This window comes from Nannospalax galili, unplaced genomic scaffold, assembly GCF_000622305.1.
Source record: "Nannospalax galili isolate Female #2095 unplaced genomic scaffold, S.galili_v1.0 scaffold1313, whole genome shotgun sequence".
Lineage (NCBI taxonomy): Eukaryota > Metazoa > Chordata > Mammalia > Rodentia > Spalacidae > Nannospalax > Nannospalax galili.
Genome location: NW_008333275.1, coordinates 126,764 through 132,148, shown reverse-complemented (window position 1 = coordinate 132,148; position 5,385 = coordinate 126,764). Strand labels below are relative to the sequence as shown.

Genomic DNA, 5,385 nt, shown 5'->3' with positions numbered 1-5,385 from the left:
ATTTATATATTATATATTAAAATATACAATATATTGTTTTTCTTTTATTTTATCAGGAAAAAGGAAATGTAAGTATTTTTGAATTGCTATATTGCTGGTGTTCGAAAACAAAAATCAGTCAAATAGAAATCTATCCTAGGAAAACTGTACATTAAATTCCAGTACCCAGGATGATGAGCATGTGGAAAGCAGTCCTAGTACCCAGTACACATTTTTGTCAGTTCTACTAGAATACATGTAAACAGGAGGAAAGAAAACTATATGTAAAAATGACTGTACCCAGGTGCCTGCCAACATTTCATTCATAACTGCTCTTAACTGTGAACAGTCAACCAGATGGATGGTTGGCAAGTTATTGTTTCATCATATCATGAAATATGACTAAACAATAAAGCAAATTAAATATTTCTACATTCAATGTGCAAGTTTTAAGAAACATGCTGAGTGAAGCAAGTGATTTGGAAAAGAAAATCTCACACTGAAAACTTGTATCAAATATTTAGAAAGACAATGGAAATGGACAGTGTTGTAAATTGAATCCAGGTTTGCCTGATGTGGGGAGGGGTTGGGAGTATTCATTGGGAAGGAGTGACCTTTGGAGTGAGGAGAAATAGCCTCAACTTTAACTGGGAAATAGTTGCAAAAGCATATTCCGTCATATAAACTCTTCAAACCATTTTAATTCACATCTGTTAAGAATTGCACAAGGGGTTTGGAGAGATGGCTCGATGGTTAAGAGCACTAGCTGCTCTTGCAGAGGATCTGGGTTCAGTTCCCAGCACCCACGTGGCAGCTAGCAACCATCTTGTAACTTCAGTTCCAGGGATTCTCATGACTTCTATGGCTTCCATGGGCACTGCATGACACTGGGGCATTTACAAACATGCAGGTAACACTCATGCACATTAAATAAAATAAATAAATAAATAAAAATTTTAACAAAATAGAACAAGATGATTTATTTTTAATATACAATCATTTTATTGTAATGAACTTCATCTATGAGTTCATTACACAACGTGATTTAATGTAGCGATTTCCTGTCTGGCTTTTCCTTGTCTCTTGCTCCTGAGAAGTATTAAATGTTCTTAACTCTAAGTTTTCCTCAGTGCCTCCATGTTTCAGCATTCTATGTTCTTACTACCATTTGCTAAGTATTCCTTCTGTGTAGTTTGAGGTCTTTTCCTGCCATGACCCATGGGGACACACGGAGGGAGTCTGGCTCAGCATTCTCCTCTCCCACTTTATCCACATGGACCATGATAACCATGGATCCGTGGATCACAGATCATGATCATGATGACCCTTCTCAAACACTTTGATCTTCAACTCAACCTGGATTAACTTCATTCAACAACAGGTGATTTCTTTGGTCTTTTTTCTGTGTTATGTATTCTGGATGAATCTTTCCTTTGCTGTAGACTCAGGACAACAAGGCTTTCTCTGGAGAGATGAAGCTTAATGGCTCCCTTAGAGCTGTTTTTGGTAGTGTGAATTGTCTTCAAACCACCATTTAAACATTTTCCATTTTTTCTCCATTTTACTTCATATTCAGCATGCTTGCTTGGAGAGATGGCTCAGCAGTTAAGAACACTGGTAGTTCTTGCAGAAGACCCAGGTTCGAATCCCAGCATCCACATGGCGGCTAACAACTGTCCATAACTCCAGTTCCAGGGGATCCGACAGCCTCTTCTGTCCTCCGAGGGCATTGCATGACATGGGTGCACTTACTTACATGCAGGCAATACACACATACATATAAAATAAAAATAATAAACAAAAAAATACATCGTGAAAAACATTTTTCATGAATTCTTTATCTCCCATGTGAATAATAGCAAGTGTTATAGTATTTGATTTCATATTCCTGATGGCATTTTGGTTGATTAAAAAAAAGTGATTTACCTTATTTTCTTCTTCATTTGGGATTTTCTGCAATTTTTAAATAATGTTGCCTTTGTATTTTATTCATTTTGTTTGTTTTTTAAATATTCCATGTACTGGACATTAAATTATTTTAATATAGAGTTATTACTTCCAGTCATTTTTTTTGAAAATTTAATGGAAATATTAATTTTTCTATTAATAGATTATATTTTAAGAAATATTTTGATATTTTATGTGTATTAGTGTTTTGCCTGTGGGTATGTAAGTGCATCCACGTCATGCAATGCCCACAGAGGTCAGAAGAGGGCGTCCGATCCCCTGGAACAGGAGTTATAGATGGTTGTTAGTCACCTTGTGGGTGTTGGGAACAAACCCAGGTCCTCTGCAAGAGCAGCCAGTGCTCTTAACTGCTGAGACATCTCTCCAGCCCCTAATTTTACTGTTTTTATACTGATAGCTACAGAACGACTGTTAAATATTTTAGTATGAATATTTCTTTAATATTCTGCTTCATTTTACTTTTCTTTTTTCATGGCTAGACTTTCTGACACGTTATCGGGTGGTCTGTCTTTTGTTTTCTCGCTCTCCTTTGCTCTTCCTTTCCCAGGCTGGGGACTGAACTCCAGGGGTGATGTAAACCAGTCAAGTGCTCTACTGCAGAGCTGCGCCCTCACTCTGGATTCTCCGCATTTTCAAATCTCCCTCTTCTACTCTTCACTCTTCTTTTCACTCTCTTTTGTTCAGACGTTGTCCTCTCTCTTTCCTGGTTTCCGATGGTCTTATTTTCCTCATGTTCCTGACATTTTTAACAGGGCTGCCCTTCACTGATGAACGCAGATCCCCCATTCCCACTACTTTGCCAATAGTGATTTTTTTTTGTCCCAGACATTTATTTTTACTTCCTATATTTATGTTATGTTGATATGGGTCCGTGTTTTCTTTTCTGGAGCAGAGACCCATATCAAGGGTCCTTTAGCCCCTGACTACAGACAGATTCAAAAGCTACTTTGAGAATCTGAGTGGGATGCTTTTGGGGAAGAGCAAACTTGACTGCAGGTTACTTCAGTGTCTGCTTTGCTGAGAGCAATCTCCTTATCACAACCAACTCCAAAATCTCCCTTCCAGAGATTGCAGCATCCAGAGAAGAAGCTTTAGATTGTTTTTCCTTTGGGGATTATAGATCTTTCTGGTGTTATTTTCAAAAAAGTATCTTGATAATATAGCAGAGCTCCCTAGAGAATTGACTTTTGTTTTCCTTAAAGGCTAAGGGAATGGCAGGGTAGAGGGGGGGTGAGGACTATGAATACGAGGTTTCTGCACATACACAGTTCATGCCTTACTTATCAGCCAAGCCTAATGCTTGTCCGGTGTAGTGTTATTACTCCAAGTCTGATCTTAACATTTGGAAAGACTGAGCAGTCTTGTTCATCAAGTGCTGCTCATTTATAATGTCATCTTCTTGCATTTAAATGCTTCACAGGTATTTTTGCCTGTTGGTTTCCTTTCACTATTTCTGGATCCCTCTTCCTTTATCGTCTTCCTTTTTTGTTTCTTTCTTTACTTCTTATTCCTTAACTGTGGTAGTTTCATGAGGAACCTTGGTATTAACAGGCACAGGGTAGGTTCTCCCAGCCTAACCAAGCAGAGGCTGTGGTGAGGAACTGGAAGTCAGACTTGCTACTGCCCCGGCAACGCATACACATCTGTGTTTGCTTGTTGATGAAGCGCAGATGTTTTGAAAGTAAAAAAAAATATATAAATCTAATCTTTGACTCACTTGTTTAAGCAATTTTACCTGAGGCAAAGATTACAGGGCCGAATCTTAGTTTGGGGAGATGAGCATCCAAGTCAATGAAGAGAGTCAAGGGTGTGTGTGGCGAACATGGAAGTAAAAACACCATGAGGTGTGGTGGTGGTTACTTCAAGAAGGGCAGCGAATCACTTACCAACTGTGTTTGTACAGAATATTTAATAGTTTGGAAAAGGCTGAAAGGGAAACTAATGTTTTTAGTAACCCAAGTCACAGAAAAAGAAAAGAAAAGAAAACAGAACAATAACAACTTGTAGAATGAAGATTGGGGTAAAGGACAGTAATAGACCAACCATGAAAGAGAAAGCACACAGGCACATACAAACACATAATTAAAGGTAATAAAGTAAATTAATATATAGATATATATTAATACATTCTGTGAATTAAAATTTCCAGAAATAAAAGCGACACCTATGTGAAATACCCTAAAAGACTGATTAACTGGTTGAAGCATTGTGACTATGGAGATTTAGAATGCTGCAGGTCCAGATCCAAATTATTTTGGACTGACTTAGTTCCCTTAGAAACCTTCATTCCCCATTTCTGTGTCTGATCGAACTTCCCTTCAATTATGAGGTAAAGTCTTTAGAATGTGTTACAATACAGCTAGTTTCTACAGCCCCAAAAGCTAAGCATGGCATCAGATAATATCTAAAATCTACGGCAGAGTTTCCTCCTCTTTGCTGTAACCTGCCTGCTTTATGGCCCTGATATTGCATTTGGAAAATAATTGGTTTATGACTTTCTTTGTTTCCTTTTTTATTCTGTGACTATAAGCATTTCCTGAAAGTGCTTCCACTTTGGAAGATGTTATTTGACACAGGCCAAATCCATGTTCCCAAGCCATGGTCTCTCAGTTACTCATACTTGGCTCAGACTAAACTATTTCTTTGCCCATTTAAAGTAAGAGCTGTGTTTTGCATTGACAGTATGTAAGTTCCCTAGCAATTGTGAATGATTTTGTTTTATAATGACACATTATTTCATATATGTATTTCATATACTCTTGGGGATGTATGAAGTGTGTAGTATGTGCTCTTAACCACTGAGTCATCTCTCCAGCATCCCCAAAGTACATCTTTATTTCTTTTTCTTATGTTTAAAATGTTTCTTATTTTAAAACTATATCAGTTTGGTATGAAATTATGATGTATACACTTAATTTATGATTTTGTTTCAAATTATCTTTTCACGCTTCAAAATATACCTTCAAAAATTCTTGTAGAGATGGGCTGGAGAGATGGCTCAGTAGTTAAGAGCACTGACTGCTCTTGCAGAGGACCTAGGTTCGATTCCCAGCACCCACATGGCAGCTAACAGTCATCCAAAACTCCAGTTCCAGGGGGTCTGATGTCCTCTTCTGACCTCCACAGGCATTGCACGACATAGGTGCACTTACACACATGCAGGCAATACACTCATATACATTAAATAAATAAATAAAATATTAAAAAGGAAGTATTATACAGATATGCCAGGAGTGGACACCTAATGGGATGTTTAGCATAGTACAATTAAAATGGTCAAAATAATTTAATTAGCCATACATTTTAAAATTTGAGTAATTTGTGATATATATGTAATATTTTTTAAAAATGTTAACTTTATTAATCTTTATATATTTTCCTAGACATGTAAATTTCCTATAAAAGTAATGAGTGCAAACAATGTTATTTTATAAATTA

At 37.0% G+C, this 5,385-nt stretch overlaps 1 protein-coding gene across 1 annotated transcript in view; it reads left to right on the top strand.

Moving 5' to 3' along the window:
• The window catches only part of LOC103729808 (killer cell lectin-like receptor subfamily I member 1), a 47,008-nt gene that overhangs the window by 35,988 nt on the left and 5,635 nt on the right, over positions 1–5,385 (top strand). The gene's annotated exons all lie outside the window — the stretch shown is intronic.